Below are 23,000 nucleotides of genomic sequence, written 5' to 3'. Positions count from 1 at the left end.
TCATTTTAACCCAAACCATGATCTGAATCCTAACCAAGTGGTTTTTGTGCCTAAACCTAACTAGACCTTAACCACAGCGTTGTCACCGCAATAACATCACTATTTTTTTATTACACAGTTATTTGTAACCGTTTTGGAAAACACAGACAAATGATGTTGTCTTGACGATTACTGCTGATAAAGGCGCCTGATTAGAAAACGTCGTTTTTATGGTCTTTTAGTTTGGAGGACTTGTTGGATATAATGCAATAGACTGAAGAAATACATTAACATGAAGCTGGCAATTTACTCTCATTGTCAGCTAATCTCATGCAGAGCTAAACTAACAGTTAGAATTAGATTAGAAAGAAAAACATGATCACTGTTATTATTCTTTGGAGCCATTTTTAAACAAACTAACGTGACTAAACTCTTCATAATGAAGGAACATGTCACCCAGTGCAGCGATGTGACTCACTGACGTGTTTTTAATAGGTTTTTTTTTTGACAACAACAGAGCTCTACAGCACAGAGGAATAAGATATATCAGGCTTTAGATAAACACACACACAATACTTGTTAGGTTCAGTGTTGGTTGGACTCCAAACATGAGATTTGCTGACAATAAGAAAAATATCTAATCACCAGATATATCCTTTAAGAGTTGTTATTTCTGTCAGCGAGTTTATAACGTTGATCTTTGTTGAACGTTGTTGCCGTTTTTGTGGTTATTTTCCTTTCGCTACTTTTCATGGATTTAACGATTTTTCTGGCTTTGACGAGAGAAGATGGCCACGTCATCCTTAACCCATAAGAACCCGGACCCATCTCTCCATAAAGGAAAATTATGGGGAATATAAGGAACACATTTCTGATTTATTTTTTTTGAAATTCTACCTTCAGTGTCAAAGATCTGTAATGTAACAATATTTTCCTAACTTGTTTTATATCAATTTGTTCAAGAAATGTGGTCAGAAAAGATTAAATGTAATACAGGATGTCTTATTAAAGCATCAGAATTGTTAAATGGGTTGAAACCAACCTTTAATAACAAAAAACACTATTGGTTCTTATGGGTTAATTCCACCAACACACTTCTGATTCTAGAGAAACAACCATCAATGAGCACAACAACTTAAACATGTTGAGTGACAGCGGTCCACTTCCCATGAGCAAGAAAACAGATTTGTTCACTATATAACTTAACATTAGATACCAAATAACACAGTAGAGCTAATGTTGCCACATTCACATCTGGATTTATGGCAGATAATAAACCACATATGTTGAGCTTTTCCAAACGTCCCATCACCTACTAAAGAATTCAATAATATCTTTCCACAAAGCTCAAGAGATGTTTGAAAATTCATGGACATATAATTAGTAATTAGTTCACTTGAATCATGAAATTGCAGCAGCAGGAACTGAAGCTACATGTTGTTAGCAGCTGTGTGTTAATGCAGATGTGCCATCAAATTACTAAACTAACTCCCTTAAATTAATATTGTCACTTGTCTATAGAGCTTTCATACAGTTTTGATGTTATATTGGATGTTGTTTTAGCTGCTGGAGCAGACATGCTGCTGTGTAACAGTGAAAGATGTCACGGAGACAATAAATGGGAAACCAAACCAAAATACAGATGTGGTTTGATTTTGGACTGAGATATGTGGACGTGTTTTTGGGGTTTTAGTTTTTTGAACACAATGCTGTGTTATCTCTGAAAACCCTTCAACGTATTTTACAGGGTGATGGATGTTTTCTGTTTTGTTACTTTGTGTGAACAAACACTTTGAAGACGTTGCTTTGCTTTTCAGCAGCTTAAAAATGACTGAGCAGCTCTTCTATTATAGATGGTGCAGATAGATGGATAACTCTACACAGTCTGGAGAAAACGACACCGGGATTAGTGCAGCGTGTGTGTGTGTGTTAGCAGTGGAGAGATAATGAGTCGGCATCAGTGGTGGCTCAGACAGTAGAGGGTTTAGATTTTAAGTGTAAGGTCACTGGTTTGATTCCCAGACTGGAAAATGAATGAAGACAAAGACATAGAAACAGTCTCTTCTCTTCTCTTTGACAGCAACCACAGAGCTGTCAAAGCTGCGTAAATGATTAAAAAAAACCAATTATTCACAGTCTGCTTTACCTCAATAACTAAAGAATCAACAAAAATAAATTATAAGAATAAATTAGACAAAAAGATTTCAGTATGATCCTGGTTATGATCACTAAGGAGTGTTTTTATGTGTTTGTACATGTAAAATTTAAAAAAATGTAAAAATTCTGGTTGTAGGAACCCAAATAAGTTCTTGTACTGGATTTGAGAGACCTGAATATGCTAGCTTGTTTATTAAAATTAAAAAAACAAAAACAAATAAGTAACACTGTGGTTTCTGATACTTTCAGGAATTTATATGATGTTACATGTTGATGGTACACCAAAAACTCAGCTGTGGACCAGTTGAATATTTACTGGTATTACTTTTTTTCTTTCTTTCTTTCTTCTACTTTCTACAACTTTGTTTATTTTTGATTATTTTGCTTTTCCCGCATTTGAAAACCACTCAACTAAATGATACTGCTGTGCTCTGCATTTCTGTTTTTCATGTAACAGATACTCATAATCAAAATTGTACAATCAAAGTGAAAGTTTACGCCAGTAGTGTGAAGGAAAGGTTGAGTGTAGGTATCGTTTGTCATGCAAATCTTCTATCACCATTAGTTCAGTAAGACGACACCAAATCCAGCAGACGGCGTTAAAGGACGTGTCCACAGTTTTTCAAGTCTTTTAAGGAGCCCAAATGAACATTTAATTAGGTTTTTCTTGCTGTAATCGTTCCTCTTGTTCATACTGACCATTAGAAGATCCCTTCATAATGACAATGGGACAAAAACCACTGTATTTCAAAGTTTATCTGAAGCTAAAATCAAGTAGATATGTAGTCTTTTTAGTGCCAAAGTCCCTCTTTTTGTTACTATACTTCCACCTGCAGCTCAACAGGGAAACACTGTCCACTGCTGAAGCCTCATATAAGCTTCACATCAACTTTTTGGCCCCCATCACTTACATTGAAGGGGATCTTTTAACAGATTTGAATTGTGAACACATCCTTTAAACTGGCAGCCATTAGTCAAAGTGGGTCCATTCTCAGCTGTTTTTGATAATTTAGTATGTACAGTGATGTTGCAGACGTCAGACAGTGGAAGACCCGTCTGCACCCGTGTCACTAGTGAGACACTCTGAGAACTTTTTGAAATCCTGTATCCGAGGATATGAATAATTCTTTTGTGACATGCCTCCCACTCTGTCTCTGTGAGCTGTCTTCCTGCTATGATTCAGAAGGCAAACAGCAGACTGTGGAGGGTTGTCAGCTGACGTGCTCCACCTGGTCATCTCGGGCCCTGAAGGTAATAAAAACTGGCCCATTAGCTCGTTTTCTGCCTCGTTTCCAGCTGGCATCCACCAACTTCCATCCACTGCCATGGTGTTTATCTCACACATCCCTGCATTTAGAGCCTCAAGTAATGACTATTTTTTATTATTAATTCATCTTTTGTTTATTTTTTCCACCCATCTATTAATTAATTAGTCTATAAAATGTCAGAAAATAGTGAAAAATGTCACAAATGCCCATAACATAATATAATATTCACAAAAGCAGAGAATTATCTCATTTGGCAATGACTAACAATTAGCAAAATTGTTGTCAATTTAATTTTCTAGTGTCTCATCACTGCGCTGCTGATTCTGCTCACTCCTGCACTCCATAATTTCATGAAGTTAAATCTGAAAAAAAAAATGATTTGTTTAATTAAATCTCCTTTGTGAACCAACATATCGTCACAATCTCTCAGCCGGTCGGTGACATCGTGTCACCAGATCCTGAATACAAACAGAAACAGGACATGACTCATAGCGTGCATGTAAACATACTCCTCATGGACGTTCTCCACCGATACACGCCGATCATAAAGAGTGTTTTCTTCCGTCGCTGCATTAAGACGAGTGGAAAATGAAATCTCTGTCCAGTATAAGACTCAGAGCCAGTGCTAAAATTAGATTAATTATCCACGCCCTGCCTTGGCACAGGGGGGGCACGGCCTGTATGACTCAGCGAAGCCTGGGATGTTGACGGATATTAGATTTAAGTGGCGATGAAAGGAGAGCCCTCCCCTTGTTAACACAAATTATAACCTACATCTCTAATATCTTGGTGGTAAGAAGTGAGATAAAAAAAAACACACTGCTGCTTCTTCTTCTGCTTCTTTCCAGGACGCTAAAAAAAAAAACTTAAAGTCAAGTGATTATTAAAATCAAGACGGACTTCAGCTACAAATAAGTGAAGATAAGGGTGCTTATGTAGAAAATTGCCTAAGTTGTTGAATATCGCTCTTACAGATTGTTTCACGCGGGAATCATCTTCATCAGATCTCCACACTCTCATCAGCGGAAGCTTTAAAAAAAAATCCTCCTTTAGCCCGTCACCTCTCTTTCATCTCCTCTTTGATGAAAGGCTGATTGAAGTGGATTTAACAGCTGGAATCAATAAAGCAGCCCGGACTCACTTATCAGTCTACTTCGCACTAAGAGCCGATATTTCTTATGTACTGTATTCTCAACATATGGCCCAACATCCACATTGACGCCTGTCTGCATCGATTTTGTGCTCCTCGCCAGGTCCCGCCCCCGCTGAAGGGAGCGCTGCCAATCCGCAGCGTCTAAAAATACCTCAGCCTTCATACTCCCTTCAATGAAGACTTAAGCTTTCCATCCAAATCAATATCAATAAAAAACCCTGCTGGGCAAAAAAAAAGGGATGGGGGGGGGGGGGTAAAAGATACAGTCGGAGATGTTGTTCTTCATCTCGAGGGACGAGAGATGACAGCTCGGTAGCAAAGTCACTCCTACGATCGATCCACACAGGTTTTTAAAAAAAATCTACTGTTGAGCAGCAATGAGAGTTGATTTCAAATATCTATATGTCCATTTGGAAAGGAAAAATACTCCTAACAAACACTTCTTCTCTAAAATACTCATAGTGAGTGTGTTTACAAGCTCATGAGTATCCGGGTTATGATCAGATTTATGGAGTATCCCAGTTTTCTGTTGCATATGTTAACATCATATCGAGGTTTCTGATCATTCTCTGCCATGTTTACATGTGTATCATCAACTCAAGTTACATCATAGTTAGTAAAACATGAAATATGATGGTAAAATAGTGTATCGATGATCATAAATTGTATTGTCACTCTTGGTTTCTGTTACCGGTGATCAGATTAAGAAGCTAAATCCAGTAGCAGAGCAATAAATGCAGTAGACAGCCAGAAACCAAAAATGTCTTCTCAACTGTTTGGTACAGAAATAAGTGGCTGAGATGTTTTGGAATAAAGACACGTCTGAAACATAGATACTGTCATGATCATGTAAACAGGAAACATGGAAACGCCATATCCCGAATATGATCAAAACCGGAATAATACTCAAAACCGGAATGTTAAAGTGCATGTAAACATCAGTCAGGTGTCCATATGAACAGTGAAAGAGTTTTTCCTCGCTGTAATCATTCCTCCTGTTCATACTGGCTGTTCAAAGATCCTTCAAATGTGCTTTCAATGGAAGTGATGGAGGCCAAAATCCACACAGTCATTTAAAAGTTGATGTGAAGCTTATATGCAGCATCAAAAACCCTCTTTGTGTTTCCTTATGTAGTAACAAAAAGAGGAACTTCAGCTCTAAAAAGACTAATTTTGTTATTAGAATAACTGAATATAATGCAACCTGCAATATTAACACCTTTAAAGTCATTATTTTAAGATGTAACTCTGCATTTCTGGGCCCCTTCATTGTTGCCAAGTGGTGTATTTTCCTTCCTCTTAATAACTGTGGATAACTGACTAAACGTCCGTAGCATCATGACACATTATAATTTTCCAGCTCCTCTCCAGATAGCGGTGAGACGACGCTGCCCTGACAGATTTTCATTTTCATTTCAGCTCTATTTCACCAGGCCGGTCCACTCACTTATGATATATTTCTTGAGAGAGCCCTCCTGGGTAAAACTACAAAGGGGTTTGATATCAGAGAATTTTTTTAAAAGCAGCAACAGTAAGCTACAGGTTTTTGATTTGAGTCCCCGAGAGCATCTTTCTAGAGCCACCAGTTAGCAAACAATCACACAGAGATGAAGAGAGAACAAACCAGACCAGAGTTCAGTGTTTTTAATTCTCTCTATTGGCCTTACAGATATTATTATCTCTATTTATACATATATTACTCTCAACACATGTTAAACTCAGCAACTACTCATATCCAAACATCAGTACCTTCCACAGTGACCTGTTTGACCTCTACCCAACTGACTCATGGGGGTTTTCTGACCTGCTGACTCCATATTTAAATTTAGATAACATTAATTAATGATTGCAGACAACGTAAGACTGACCAGCAACATGGACAAAGGAAGGAAAAACTTTTAATTTTGTGCACATAAGAGTGAAATTAGCGCTACAGTGATTTGCTGAAACATTGACAGGAAGTTAAATCTTTACAAGGTGTAGAGAAATGAAGATCATTATTACAGTTTCTAGGTTTTCTCTTTTGTAAATCCCTCGACTTCAAGGCTAGAAACAGAATCATGTAAAGTGTTGGTGAAATTCAGTTTTTGCTTAATCATAAAATGTTTGTAAGCTAGCATGCAACTTGGTCGTTAGCAATCAGTGAGAAGTGGTGGATCCTGCAAGATTTGTTTGCTTGCTCTTTACTGTTTTGTTGTTTTTTTGCAGCAGGATAACGTTATGCTATTTCTGCCTTTGCTATTTCACATAAATATATTTAATCTGAATAAACTACAGCGGTTTTATTATTCATCTCTAAAAGCTGCAACACGCTTCAGCTGCTTCAAAGAGGTTTTTATAAAAATGCATTCTGGGTAACATAGAAGTAGAAACAGAACAAAAATACATCAAAACAAATAATTGCTGCTGTAGTCAAATCACAGACTGATGAAGGAATTTCATTAATATTTCATGTAAAGTTTTACGTCCAAGCCAGATATGATATAAACTAGTTTTAAAGGTCCAATAAATACATTTCCATCTCATCAAAGGTCCAGTAAAGGTGCATTACAAAATGATACTTCAGTACAAAAACTGCAGAGCTCTACATGAACAGCATTACTGTACCACATATTATGTATGTATAATATAAACAGATTTTAGACTTATGCCTGAACACCTGAGATGACCTACACCCACACATTTAAACACGTACATACCAAGACATCCAATAATATCAGACCCATTTTCCTTCACACATTCTGCAGACTTGACCCTGTACTTTTGGTGAAGGTCAACAATTCAACCAGAGAAGTGAGAACAGCTGACTTATTCAAATTTGTTAGACACACACTCACTCTTCCTCTCTCTCTCTCTGTGTGTTAATGAAAGGCATGCAGTCTTAGTTATGACTCTGCTCTCTGTGAGTACATTTGAGATCCAACCCAGGGGATCCTGAAGGCCATTTACTCCACACAACACACATACATGCACACACACACACCAGAGACCTCTGGAGTTGATGGAGCTCGCTGCCGGAGCCACGGGGGAGGAAGGAGAGGGTGGGAGAGTCACAGAAGGAAGCCGAGGCTCTCAAAATACCAGAGAGAGGAAAATATTGAAGAGGGAATTGAGGGGAGGAACATAACGGAGATTGATCGAAGCTCAAAACTGCAGGACAAAAGGGTGAGGAGAGAACAGCAAGGGCTGCTGGGAAAATAAGATAAAGTAAAAAAAAAAGCTGAAAAGATAAGAAAAGGAGGAATAGGAGGAGTGGAAGGAAAGGCAGAGATGTGAATGAAAATGTCAGTAAAATTGAATTCAATTCAACTTTATTTATTCGTCGAAGGGAAACTATATGCAGCAGCTCAACCACCAAGATCAACAGATATACACAGTTTATAATAAGAATAAATAATATTCATCACAAAGCTTAAGACTATATGTTTAAAAAAAAAACATATGTGGAATTGTTAGTAAAAAATGAATAAATAGAGAAAATGTCGTTATTGAGCGTTATTGCAAACACTCTGCAACGTGACCCCAGTGACGTCTGACAGTTTATCCATGACTGTACAATTAATGGAAACGTTCAAATTAATGTGAATAAATAAAATCTGGTCAGATCACTGACTAGCTTACTAATGTTGCTTAGCAACCGCAGGCAGCCGGGAACTACTTTCTTATAAATTATTCTAATTGTTATTTAATAAAACAGTTTTTATTCAATTGTTTCTATATTGTAATATTAGGTAAACATTTTATAAAAGCAATATTCCTCTCCTGGTGGTGGTATATTGTGGTATATTATATATATTTACTGTGATATAGTCACAATATACCACAGTTAATAATAACTATCTATTTTCAATATACAGTAAGTGTAATTTCTGTTAGCTACATCTAGGTTACATCTATTTGTCACCAAAACAAGTGACTTTTTAAAAAATTATTCATATAGCTCATCTTAAAAACATGTCGAGTGAAATGTACAATTATTTCCTTAAATACTACAATCAGTTTGATAGCGCAGTGAAATTAAGGTAACATCTACATTATCGACATCCCTTAATTAGTTTCAGGTTGTATTATTATTTTGCACGTTTAGAAGAAAAAGAAAAACATAAGGCAAGAGGAGCTTGTATGAAAATAGTTTATAAAAATGCCCAAAGCAGCATCCTGTAAAAAAAAACAACAGCTGTGTGAATTAACAAATGTCTCAAAAATCTGTGCTCTTTGTTGCGCTACACTTCCCACGTCCCACTTATGTTTAGATGCATCAAAAAGAAAGAAAATAATAAGCAGACTCTGCAGCTTTATAACCTGTTTTAGCTTCATTATTTCTGCCGTCACCAACCAGCTCTACTTCATCAACAGATGAGTTTGCTCAGTAGTTTTGGAATTGTAGTTTTACATTTTTCTCTGAGGACGACTTCAAGGATGACCTTATAGCTGATCTCCTCATGGTGAGACTTTGTCAACTGCTGTTTTCCAAGGTCAAGAACAAACTTTAAACCTCAATTTTTAAGCCAGCGTGGACAAAGAGTCGTTAAGAATGTTGTATAATCCATCAGGACAGCTTGTGGGATGGTAGGAATAGCTTTGGAAACTGCAACGGCATTGTGTACAATAATTTCTATAACCTTCAAAACCACTTAATGCCGTGATTGGCAGCTGTGTGGAGGTGAGAAAGGAACCAGGGTTTGAAGTTCTCTCTCAAACTCTCTTGTCATTCTTTACACAACTATTTCTGTCACTTTTCATGCAAACAACTGAGTGCAACACTGTGAATGTCTTCCAGGAGAGACTGTCTGAAACTGTGCTATGCATTTAAACAATATCACATCTTCCCCTTCTCCGTGACGGTTGCCTTTTCGCTCCGCCTTGAAATGTAGCCCTTTGGAACAACTACAAACTAGGGATGCACGATATTATCAGCATGTCATCGGTATCGGCCGATAAAAGCTCTAAAGTGAAATATCGGCATCGGCGAATTCTGCCAATTATATGGTATGTTGCCTTCTCCTCTGCTGCCTGACTGTGCTTCCCTCGATGGACTGGGTCACCCTGACGCTGCTTCTTCCCACTTTAACCTGAATAACAAACCGGGGCTCGGTGCTCCGGTTGGATCCACATGGAGAACCGGGGCTTCCCTCCAGTCATGCTGCGGCTGACGCTCCGCTAGCCTCTCAGCTAACGTTAGCCCCGGCTCTCCGTGTGGATCCAACCGGAAGTCTGACGGGCAGCTGAGTGAAGTGGAGCCTGCGGAGGAAGTGCCGGGACTGTCGGGGTGAAACAGTCCATCGAGGAACTGCTGTTTGGCTGCACAGATAGGAAAAACCTTGGCTGACAGGATGTACCACTCTGTTTGGAAAAAAATTCTTCTTTTTGGTTTATAACAGCGGTTGGCAACTAGCATATTAGGTGCATTACCGCCACCTTCTGCTCCGGAGTGTGGACCAGAGATTAAATCCTACACATTAATCCTGTCTGTCTAATAAACTCAAAGAAAACTCTACTGCTCCACCAACTTGGCAGGTTCATTAAAGTTTTAATGCTGAGCTCCTGAACTCCAGTCTTCCTAAGTTCTTCCTTCATATATTGTCTTTCTTGATCATTCTTAGTACAATCTATGCTTGCATGTGTAATAGTCTCCTCAGCCAGCTGGACAAAAATATGTGCATATATCGGCAAAAAACAACAAACACTTTTGATTTCTGACGTGACCAGACAACACGTCATTCCTTTTCAAGCACAACCTGCCCCTTTAAAGGACGGGTTCACAATTTTTCAAGTTTGTCTTAAAACAATCAGTCAGGAGCCCAAATGAACACTGACATTGTTTTTTCTTGCTTTAATCATTCCTCCTGTTCATACTGACCATTAGAAGATCCCTTCATAACATCTACAATATTCATTCCATTTGTTGAGGAAAATGTGATATGCTTCTATGAAAAACTCCACAATAGCTAACAAATGGATCTTAAGGTGACATTGTTTTCTCAACTACCCATATTTCAGTCGAACAGGAAGTTTAAAACAAATTATTTCAGGTGCATCAGAGGATTAATCCCACAAATGAGTGTTGCATCTCTCTAATCATGACAGTGTGTGTTTTTCTTTTCACTACAATGTCACTTTGGGGAAATTGGCAAAACACTGCTGTAAAAGATGCTAATTCTTGTCCGTTGCATTGTACTCGGTAATTAATCCGATTCCAAGTGTGATTAAAGCGTTGAGGCGGCGGCGGCGGCGTAATGTTTGCTTGTTAGACTGTGAAACGCAGCTCGCAGCCTTTGAGGTTTGGCTACAGTATGTGTGAGGCTACCGACCTTTTGGAAAAGGTCATCTCTGTTTGTGCACCAAAGTCTCTGAACTGGAGTCAAACAAAAACAAAAGACCATCAGATTTAAAAGGGAAGGTCCTCTTCTTCATGACCTTAGATGTCATTTACAGTCATAAACATGTTAGGAGATATGAATTCCATTAATACACAAATTAAAAACCAAAAACAGCTCTCGGTTTTTATTCCCTTGAAAAACAGCATGAAACATATGATCTCAAACTGTTTACTGCGGTAATCAATTCTGTTATAATTGGAGAATAAACTGTTCTTTTAAACATAATTGGATCGCAGTATTTGGTTCAGTTCATTAATTTGCATTGTGATAAAACACAGTAATAAATTAAAAGTAACAGACGCAAAATCACATTTTGTGTAGGTCAGAAAAAGTCAACAGTACACATTTAACATCTCCAAACAAACCAATTATACTATGTAAAGATTCAAACTAGTCTCTGTTTAAACTCCACTTCACACACTACTACAAATGAAAACAAGCAGGTTAGGTTTCCATTATTATATTTCCTACGATATGAAACAGCTACACAGTTTTTGTTTTGATTACTGCTGTCCTTAGAAAGGCTCTGCTACTTTCCCTTCAGGCTATTCTTCTGTAGTCTGAATATTACGAGGTCACGAGCGCCGATGTCGGTGCTGTGTGGTCTAATCTGTTTGGCAACGAGGCAAAAGGTCTCAGGGAAAAGAATCGGGAGACATCAAAGTATGACAGAGAAGTGCCGCACGCCAAATGGCCTGCTGGAGCTGCACGCTTCATTTAGCCAAGAATTGAGTTTTTACCTCAGTCAATCTGCTGGAGTTCTGTTTTTTCACTTTTAACACCAATGAATAAGAATATATGTTTGAGATTTACTTGGAGAGAGAGAGAGAGAGGGAGAGAGAGAGATTTGGGGCGACTTTATTTAATCTGTCTTCAAAGCTACACCAGAAAAGATATTTATGTAGAAATACACCAGTTTTATCAGCATTAAACATAAAGAAGAGCTGCAGAAAGAGGATCTCTGCTTGCTGAAAATTCAGCTCTATTGCACGAATGAAATTCTGCTGTCAAGAAATGTGCGGTCATTTCTCTGCTGACATGAGGTTAGGAATTAAAACCTGAAAGCAAAAAATCCAAACTGTTACTAGTTTGTCCACTTACAAACAGGACTCATGAGCCAAATCATGATCTGTTTTCTTTTACATGTTTGGTTGTGGACTTTGAGACTGTCCTCCCCAGAAAATCGACAGGATCAGTCGTCCATGCAGGCATCCCAAAACAACATATATTTATGAGTAATCAATTATGACAGGAATGAAGAAGGAAATATATGACATTGTTATATAGCAACAAAGAAGTAGAGGAGGTCAATGTGGAGGAATTGGTGAACAAAACCTCAGACCACTGTTCATTTCCTGTTTTCAATTGTGAGTAAAAACCATGACCATGATTGTCCCCTAAATCTTTAATGCAAACCATGATGTTTCCTGAATCCTAACCAAATGATTTTTGTGACCAGACTTTAACCACTTTTCACCAGTTATTTGTAACGGTTTTGGGAATCACAGATAAAAGATGTCGTCCTGCTGATTACTGCTGATAAGAGTGCATGGACCAACTACGTATATTGTGTTTTTATCTGGAGGACTTGTTGGTTATTTTCAGTAATTCACTTAATGGTAATCCCCCCCCCCCCCTCACCCCACCCAAAGGCCCTGCACACCAATGGTACATCCACACTTATTTTGGATGAGTGGAGCTATTCTCAAGGTGCAGTCAGACCAAAATTCACCAAAATTCAACTCAAATAATCACTTTTTTGGTTGACTTGGTCGTAACCCTTCGACATATGCCACCACTGTTGATTGGTTGCAAGTACACTGTTTCATTTTAAAACCAAAAAGGTTGGGAACCACTGACTTACACGATAGCTTATCAAACTGGTTGATAAATTGTTTTCCTGTCCATCTAGTAATCAATCAATCAATTAACTGATTGAGTCTGTCAAGATCTGAAAACATATAGGAAGGCCCTCTGTAATGCCGGAGCTGCTTATTACTCATCATTAATAGCAGAGAATAAAAACAGCCCTAGGTTCCTTTTCAGCACTTTGACCAGACTGACAAAGAGTCATAACTCTACTGATCCATGTATTCCTATAGCTCTCAGTAGTAATGACTTTATGAGCTTCTTTAATGATAAAATTCTCACTATTAGAGACAAAATTCATCACCTCCTGCCCTCATCAGGCACCGATTTATCCCCAAACACAAGAACCTTAGAAACAGCTGTAAAACCTGACATATATTTAGACTGTTTTTCTCCAGTCGACTTTCCTGAACTAATTTCAACAATTTCATCCAAACCATCAACCTGTCTCTTAGACCCCATCCCAACTAGGCTGCTTAAGGAAGTCTTAGACTTAGTTAGCACTGCTTTAGTAGATATGATCAATCTGTCTTTAGTAACAGGCTATGTACCACAGTCCTTTAAAGCAGCTGTAATTAAACCTCTTCTTAAAATGCCTACTCTTGATTAAGGTGTTTTAGCCAACTATAGACCTATAGCTAACCATCCCTTTCTCTCTAAGATCCTTGAAAAAGCAGTCGCCAATCAGTTGTGTGACTTCCTACATAACAATCATTTATTTGAGGATTTTCAGTCAGGATTTAGAGCGCATCATAGCACAGAGACAGCACCGGTGAAAGTCACAAATGATCTCCTAATTGCACCAGACAAAGGATTTCTCTCTATACTTGTCTTGTTAGATCTTAGTGCTGCATTTAACACTGTTGACCATTACATCCAATTACAGAGACTGGAACATTTAATTGGTATTAAAGGAACTGCATTAAGCTGGTTTAAGTCCTATTTATCAGATAGATTTCAGTTTGTACACCTCAACGATAAATCCTCAAAACTCAAAAGTTAGACACGGAGTTCCACAAGGTTCTGTTCTTGGACCAGTACTATTCACTTTATATATGCTTCCTTTAGGTAATATTATAAGAAAACACTCCATAAATTTTCATTGCTATAGAGATTATACCCAAATATATTTATCAATGAAGCCAGATGAGACCAATCAGTTAACTAAACTCCAAGCATGCCTTAAGGACATAAAGACCTGGATGACCTGCAACCTACGAAACTCGACAAAACTGAAGTTATTGTGTTTGGCTCTAAACATCTTAGAAACACATTATCTAATGATATAGCTACTCTGGATAGCATTACCCTGGCCTCCAGCTCCACCTTAATGGATATGTCCTTTAACTCCCACATAAAACAAATTTCAAGGACTTTTTTGAGCTACATCACACTGCAAAAATCAGGTACATCCTCTCCCAAAAAGATGCAGAAAAAGCAGTCCACACATTTGTTACTTCTAGGCTGGATTATTGAAATTCCTTATTATCAGGCTGCCCTAACAAGTCTCTAAAGACTCTCTAGCTGGTCCAGAATGCAGCTGCACGTGTACTGACAAAAAATAGAACAGAAACTAGAAATCATTTTAGCTTCATTTCATTGGCTTCCTGTAAAATCCAAAATAGAATTTAAAATCCTTCTCCTCAACTACAAAGCCCCTAACGGTCAAACACCATCATATCTTAAAGAGCTCATAGTACCCTATTACCCCACAAGAACGCTGCGCTCCCAGATTGCAGGCTTACTCTCGGTTCCTAGAGTTTCCAAAAGTAGAATGAGAGGCAGAGCCTTCAACTATCAGGCTCCGCTCCTGTGGAACCATCTTTTAGTTTTGGTCCGGGAGGCAGTGAAAAAGTGGGTTTTTCATGTGGCCCCTTTTAAGAACAAAAACAGAGCAAAAAAGGCACCAGGGGAGAAGGGGATAAAGACATGGAAAAGGCAGATTTCTGCTGTAAAATGTGTTACATTTAAAGCACTGCCTCGCTTTAACTGTTCCACAAGGACTAATAAGGCTCCATTAATGCACCACTGGGATACAGGTGGGAAAGGGATGAGTGAGAGCAGGGGGAGAGAGATGAAACAGAGGGATTGGACAAGGGGAATAGTTGAGAAAATTATGAAGGGAAGAGACATTGATTGCTCAGGAAATTTTAAAGAAAGAAGAGAATATGGGTGGATAGGGAGGAAGGGGGAGGAAAATTAAGGATAAAGGATCACTGGAGGCTTTAAGTAGAGGAAGAGACGTAGGGATGCAGAGATTGAAGGATGGGGAGATAAGACGGAAAGAGGAGAAAAGGTAAGAAGAACTTAAAGGTGATCAGCCGGGCAGAAAAGAGGAAGCTGCCACAAACAAGCCATCATCCACATGTGACACATGGACACAAATACACACTGGGATAAACACAAATGCACCTGAACATGTACGCTGACATACACACACACACACACACAGTGTCTAAGGAAGGGTGGCATTGTGAGACGATGCAACAATAGGTCCTGACAGCTCCTCTGGCAGACACTCGCCTGTCTGCTGCCATCGCTCTGGGCACTGGGTGTGTGTTTCCGTGTGTGTGTGTGTGTGTGTGCGTGCGGTGTGAGGTGACACACGGCCTTGTGACAATGATCCGAAGTGAAGTCTGGAGTCTGACTCACCTCCGCTTCAGCAGCGGACGCTCTGAGCCGACACCAAACACTAAGGGAGTCCTGCTCACTACGGCTTGTCGGGGTAATACCTTCATCCATCCATCCGCCCTTTCTTCTGTCTGACTGCGTGCGTGTGCGTGTGTGTGTTTGGCATTTTATAAGACATCTTGTGCCACCTCAAATTTCTTCAAGCCTCTGTGGCTTTCTGTTATGTACTTGAGGTCCCATTTTGATGCAAACAAAAATCTGAAGTTCTTATGCAATATTCACATAATCCTGGAAAAACAGCTTTCACATGCACCTACTCATTATCATGTATGTTGTGTGTTGCAACGGTGCACCAAAGATTAAAATTGGTAAAAAAAATTGACCTGAGCTGCTCTGAACTCTGTGAGCACAGCCAGTAGCTAAAGGCACCTGTTTGTGATGCAAATAAACCTGCGTTAACTGATTTTATTTTATTTTTTGGGCCCCTGACATATAATCGCTTTTTGAGTTAATATGTTGAACTTATTAGCAAACAGTTGCTTATTTCCACATCCAGCAGCTATGGAACAACATTATCATTCATTTGGAGTCGTGTTTCTGTCCACCTGGTGAATATAAGTCCAATATTCACGCTCTTTTAGCTCTGTTTTTGTTCTCCACCAACTCCACCAAAAAGGTAGTGTACAGTGGATTTTTAGAGCTTTTTCTCTGAAAACAGCTGCCTGCTGCGGCTGAAAACGACGCTATGAGAGCGCTGAGAGTGAACCAAAACAGTAAAGTTGCAGCCAGACAGATAAACAATGAGCTGAAACTCACTATAAAGCTCCATAAAGCCGAGAGGAGCTGCATAGTCTCTGATAATTCTCTGTAGGTTCATCACTACGAGCCACAACCAACACATTACACACTGACAGCTCAGATATATGAAAATTCTCAGATATAGCTGCTTTAAATATGGAAGATGAATGAGCATTCACAAGTCACACTACAGGTGACACCTGCACATTTGTTGATGTGATTTACCTTCTATCTACCTTCTATTCTAATCATTTGTTTCCTTGTAATGAGACCACTGACAGTGCACCGGAGGATCCAGCAAAAAACGCGGAGTCATCTGTCAAAAAAGTTAGTTTTCAGAGTGCAATGCTGGGGTGGCTATTAGATCATGATATATTTATATTATTATGACAATTATTTTGTTAGTATTCAACAATAAAACCGCTTACATAAGCTGTAGTAGAACTTTTTGATCCATGGCTACATCTTTACGCTGACAGAAGCTTTGTTTTTACAGGTAAAAAACAAATTTTAACAGCTTTTGTGCCTTCTCCCTTTCAGTCAAGGTCACTGTCCTGTTGGAGCTCTGATAATGTTGTTCAGCGTTAGATCTCAGCAGTGAAGTCACAGCGAGTAACACACAAACACTAAACTGTGTGCCGGCTTCCAGTTACACCACTGTAATTTGATTTTATCTTTTACAGTCTTAGTGTGAGATGCTGTAAAGACATTTTCACACCCAGGGGAGAAAATACACTTACTATAAATTTGTCTTTGCAATCTGATGTTTCAGCCTGCTGTTGAGCCTTCCTCGAGGCATGCTGTAATTCTGTTTCTTAAACTCCCCCAAAAAACCCAGTAAAGCTTTATCCAACCAAGCAGCTTAAGAAGACTCAGAGTCCACGCTGATGGCTGAGCAATTCTGGGAGTTACTATGAGACAAAGACTGCTTCCCAACATGGATTATACTACAGAAGACAGGGGGACGACAGTTGGGGAACGCCCTTTCCTATTTCAACATGACAATGCCCCTGTGCACAAAGCCAGCACCATAAAGAAATGTTTTTTCCCAGTTTGGTGTGAAAGAACTCGACCTCAGCTCCATCCAACACCTTTAGGATGAACTGGAACACTGACTGTGAGTCAGGTCTTATCACCCAGCATCAGTGTTGGACCTCAGTAATGCTCTTGTGGCTGAATGGGAGCAAATCCCTGCAGCCGGGCTCCAAAACCTGGTGAAAAGCCTGTTCAGGAGGCTGGAGGCTTCATAGCAGCAGCTTAAAGCATGTAGCGTGTATTCTAGTCACATCCTAGTATTTAATTTGATTGAAGACAATTTAGTTTATCAGTGCTGTCCAGCTTTCTTAAATGATATGTGCAGAGCCAAACCAACAATTAACTGACCTTCTTACAAGTGTTGCTGAAACGATTAGTCGATTAATCAATTCAACAGAATCAACAGAAAAATAACTAATGAGTGTTTTGATAATCCACTTATCATTTCAGTCACTTTTCAAGCTAAAACAGTGAATATCAAATAGCAAACATTCTCTAGTTTCAGCCTCTCAAATGCAAAGATTTGTTGCTTTTCTTTGTCATATATCTTTTTAAACTAAATATCTTTGGATTTTGGAACGCTGAAGATGTCATCTTTGGTTCTGGGAAGTTGCAATGGGAATCTTTTCTACATATTTTGTGACATTGCATTGACTAAATTAAGTGATTAATCAAAAAAATAATCATCATATTAATTGCAGCCCTACTTTAAAGTATTGTGTGTGTATCCAAAGCCTGATATATTGTATTCTTCCATGCCATAGACTTCTGTTGTTGTCCAAAACTTATTAAAATCACATCCATGGGGTGACATGTTTCTTCCTACACATGCTCAGTGACGTCTGCCTTACACAGGACTACTCTCTGGAGACTAAAAATCGGGTTATGAGTCTTTGGAGCCGTTTCTAAACAAACTTCTGTGCCCCAACTCTTCGTAATGAAGGAACATGTCACCCAGTGAAGCGGTGTGATGCACTGATGTGTTTTTAATAGTTTTTAGACAACAACGGAGCTCTACAGCACAGAGGAATAAGATATATCAGGCTTTGGATACACACACAATACTTGTAAGTAGATCAATTCATTGTTGTTGATTATTTTCATTGTGAAACTGTTGGATATTGAAGATCTCTCTCTCTCTCTGCCCTTCAAGTCCTTCAGGTCAGAGATGCTCATGGCCACCTGCCAATCACATTATTGACCGGTCGCCTCACTCCGTGTATCCGTCACCCTTTGACTTGGTAGCAAGATCACACAATCCATCTGCAAGTCTGTGTGTGCATGCCTATGTGTGTGTGTGTGTGTGCTTGTCCACACACATTCACACACAAACCACTTAGTACACAGGGCATCCGTCAGTTGGTCTGTCAGCAGAGGTAACACAGTCAATATTTTGGAGTTGGGGAGGGGCGGGGAGGGGAGGCTTTCCTGTGTAAGGAGATACCTCAAACACACCTGACAGAGCAGAACAAACACAACTTTAACTGTTTAACTAGAAAGCTGCTTTTGGAGAATATTTCAGTGACTTTTAATGCTTTATATAGAAGATGAAGTGTGCAAAGTTTCAAGTGAGTCTCACTCTTGAGCTTGAGCCATTTTAATTTTATCATGTTTCTGTAAAATATCATCAGCCTGATACAGCTGTATATGGCAGTCTATGTCAGTTATGTCATACCTACAAATATGCTGTAACCATTTAAAGAATAACTTTAATAACAATATTCTATACGTTTCTAATTGTCAACAAATGCAGTGAAGAGATTAAAATTTATTATTTACTTACTACTTAGTTACTTATTAACTTATTACTTACTATTTATTTGATCCTAGTAAAAGTACAGATATATCTTGTTCGTCTGTGCCACAGAGCTCCATTGTTTTTTAAATTGAATCTTTATTTAATCAGGTAGTGTTATTGAGATTGAGATCTATCACAGTCAGCAAACAGAAACAATACAAATGAGGCCAGACAGTCACAATCGACAAAGAATTCATAAAAAAGTTACAAGAGTCATAAAAAAAACCATCAAATAATAAAGGTTTAAAATCAAAAATTGTTGTCCAAAAACTATTAAAAACACATCAGTGAGCCATAACGCTGCACTGGGTGACATGTTCAATCATTTGACTCAATCCCACACACACACACCATCCTGCTGCCAGAAATACTCACTAGAGCACCAAATTTGTATTGATCCACCGTTTAAAATAGTCCCCAACAAATAGGCTTTTTTCCCCAGTTTGAATAATGTTTTCTAAAATCTGCAGTGTCTGACTGCTTTAGGGAATTACTAAGCCTTTTATTTTTTAAATGAAACTATATATTTGTGAGAGAAAAAGAGCTGAGAATCACAGAAAAAGATTGTAGAGAAGTCAGAAAGCATTGAGAGGATTTTGTTTGGGGAAATTGGCAGCCTTACTTTTTCTCTTGGTCATCATCATTTTTCTTTGGGAAACTTTGTTATGACAGAAAATATATGTAGCCTGAGATGGTTGAACCCTCAATGGATTGATCCACCTGGAACTAAGGAGTCTGCTATCTATACCAGACAAAAACTAATCAGTTTTCCTTTAATCTATGACTGAACATTCTACCAACTTCTTATTTAAATCTGCTTTGTAGTTTTTTAGATATGCTGCTAACAACCAGACAAACCTCTTTAAGTGACAAACAGACCAGACGGTTTGACCGAGAAAGACACTCTGTGCTATCAAAGTATGTAGAGAGCCAATAGATAAGCTTTAGTGCTCGTCTTGATAAACGTTTTATAAAAGGACAGTGTGTGCTGGAACAGACTCCAGCCTCCCTCTGTGACCTTGGAGAGGGTAAGTGGGTTAAGAAAATTCATTAACCAATGTGCGAGGACAGTTTTGGTTGCTGCGGCTTGCAACAGAGCCAAAACTGAACGCTCCTTTACATATGAAGGGTAATGCTCAACGAGGTGCAAGTCCATTTAAATCTATAAACCTTGTGTATATATAAATATGCTGCTGTAACAAAGGAGAGTGTCACATCCAACAAGTCCTCCAAATTAAACGACGAAATACATTGTTGGCATACGCATGCCAGATCGACATAGACAATCAATTTCTGATCTGATATCCTTATCAGCAGGCCACCATAATTTGTCTGTGCTTTCCAAAACTGTTACAAATCACTGTCTTAAGGTCTTGTTAGGTTTTCAAACAATAATTCTACAATAACAAAAGAACTTTGTCTAAAAAAAGATCATGGTTTGGGTTAAAATTAGTACTTTTCTTAAGTTAGGCAACCCAAACCCAAAACATCATGGTTTGGGCTGAAATGACTACTTCCTTAAGCTTAGGAGACCTTTGTCATCTTGGTTACAACACTAACTACATGGTCATGGTTAGGGGACGATCATGGTCATGGTTAGGGGACGATCATGGTCATGGTTAGGGGACGATCATGGTCATAGTCATGGTTAGGGGACGATCATGGTCATGGTTAGGGGATGATCATGGTCATGGTAAGGTGATCATCATGGTCATGGTTAGGGGATGATCATGGTCATGGTTAGGGGGCGATCATGGTCATGGTTAGGGGACGATCATGGTCATGGTAAGGTGATCATCATGGTCATGGTTAGGGGGCGATCATGGTCATGGTTAGGGGACGATCATGGTCATGGTAAGGTGATCATCATGGTCATGGTTAGGGGGCGATCATGGTCATGGTTAGGGGACGATCATGGTCATGGTAAGGGGTGATCATGGTCATGGTTAGGGGTGATCATGATCATGGTCATGGTTAGGGGATGATCATGGTCATGGTTAGGGGGCGATCATGGTCATGGTTAGGGGACGATCATGGTCATGGTAAGGTGATCATCATGGTCATGGTTAGGGGGCGATCATGGTCATGGTTAGGGGACGATCATGGTCATGGTAAGGTGATCATCATGGTCATGGTTAGGGGGCGATCATGGTCATGGTTAGGGGACGATCATGGTCATGGTAAGGGGTGATCATGGTCATGGTTAGGGGTGATCATGATCATGGTCATGGTTAGGGGACGATCATGGTCATGGTTAGGGGACGATCATGGTCATGGTTAGGAGTGATCATGGTCATGGTTAGGGGCGATCATGGTGATGGTGTTGGCTCATGGTTGGAAATGTAAAACTTGTGTTTGGAAACAGGAAAACAACAGCGATCTCTTGTGTCAAGATCCAGAGTTTTCACCCTGATCACCTCCCGATAGAGTTTGACGCTATTTAATAAAGTCATCTGATTTCCTTCTTTGCTTCCGTCATAAGTACTACAGCTTCTGTCACCTGAGCTATGACATAATATATAATAAATATGATGTTTTGGGGCACTTGCATAAACAACCCTGACCCTGTACGATAAAGTAATTGAGACCCTGAGAGTCACCCAAGTTTACCCAAATTAAAATCCAATGTGTCGCCTTTCCTTTCAGGTTTTGAGTATAGAAATTCATGCATTTATCTTAGTCCAGCTTACAAATTGAAAAAATGCCCAGTGCAGCTGTTACTTACTTTCCCAAACTGCTTCTCACATCTTCACTTAAAAATTGAAGTAGATCTATTGTTTTAAATGGCCGAACACGCACCAAAAGCGTTATGAGGCGTGTTAAATTGCCTTGACGCCCTTACTCTGACCTTATTTCGATTTTGGAGCATCAAATGAGGACCTGGCGACCAAAGCTGATTTTCTGCAGCCAAAAAAAGAGAGAGATAGTGTGAGTGAGCTGAGAGCACCAGCGAGTGAAAGAGAGAGAGAAAAAGAGAGAGAGAGAGAGAGACAGTGTGTTATGATCTAAAGTACAAATAAATAACCATCAAACACTCAGCAGATGATTTACTGTGGAAACAGACGCCCTTAGTTTCATTTTCCTAATCTGCATTTCTCCTTTTCATTCATTCATTACATCCAACTAATGCAGCAGTAAATACAGAGAACAACAGGACAAATCTGTGTTGTTCTGTGGTGTTGGCATTTCAAATCCGATGCCTGCAGTGCGCCATAGGAGCATCAAATGAGGCGCGTCAATTATCGCTTTTGGGAGTGTATTTGGGACTTCAGGCTTCCATCTTGAGAACCTGCAGAAGAAAAATGTGGCCGCTGAGCCATTGTGATGCAAATTGAGGAGGGAAAACGTGAAACGAGAGACTCAGAAAAAGAAAAGCCTGAAGGAGGCATCATCTTTTTCCATTACTGGCCTCAATCGATTTTGGCTAAAAATAAAAACCAGCAGGACTCTGATCCCGTTGCATTCACAGATGACCGCACAAGCCAAGTGTCACATCAGATGCTACTTGAACCTGTGTTTATTTATGTGGAAATCTAGCTGCTGTCTGCCAAACTGAGAGTCTGTTCTCTACTCTTGGTCGGAGCGTCTCACTCTGTCGCTGTTTCCTGCCAACTGAAATTTAGGAGCCAAAACAAGGACTACACTAACAGACTGATGGATCACTTTACGTCTCAGATGGCACCAACACTGACAAACAAAAGTTGGTATAATGTATAGATTTTAATATTAATATCCTTGTAATATTGATATTTTACACATGAGAAAGATGATTGTCGAAGGACAAAATAATAGTTTGTTTACATGTCATTGGATCTTTTCATCTAATGCAGCATTCAGCACTATGAGCATGCTAAGTGTGGTTGAAGAGCTAACCTCAGTAACACTGCTATATTACTGCTCATTGAGCCATCCATTGCTGTATAATGACAATG

At 39.2% G+C, this 23,000-nt stretch overlaps 1 protein-coding gene and 1 long non-coding RNA gene across 9 annotated transcripts in view; one reads left to right on the top strand and one right to left on the bottom strand.

Annotated features, from left to right (window-relative positions):
• The window catches only part of LOC121912559, a 65,352-nt gene that overhangs the window by 33,244 nt on the left and 9,108 nt on the right, over window positions 1–23,000 (bottom strand). The gene's annotated exons all lie outside the window — the stretch shown is intronic.
• LOC121912561 overlaps window positions 1–23,000 on the top strand; it is a 58,971-nt gene that overhangs the window by 33,106 nt on the left and 2,865 nt on the right. The window contains exon 1 of one of the 3 annotated variants that reach the window (XR_006100107.1): window positions 22,189–22,768. The exons of the other annotated variants lie outside the window; for them this stretch is intronic. This is a non-coding gene — a long non-coding RNA (uncharacterized LOC121912561). Of the gene's footprint in view, window positions 1–22,188; window positions 22,769–23,000 lie in introns of those variants that run through there. 3 annotated transcript variants of the gene reach the window in all.

This window comes from Thunnus maccoyii, chromosome 15 (assembly GCF_910596095.1).
Source record: "Thunnus maccoyii chromosome 15, fThuMac1.1, whole genome shotgun sequence".
In the NCBI taxonomy this organism is placed as follows: Eukaryota; Metazoa; Chordata; class Actinopteri; order Scombriformes; family Scombridae; genus Thunnus; species Thunnus maccoyii.
This window is presented reverse-complemented; position numbering and strand designations above follow the sequence as displayed.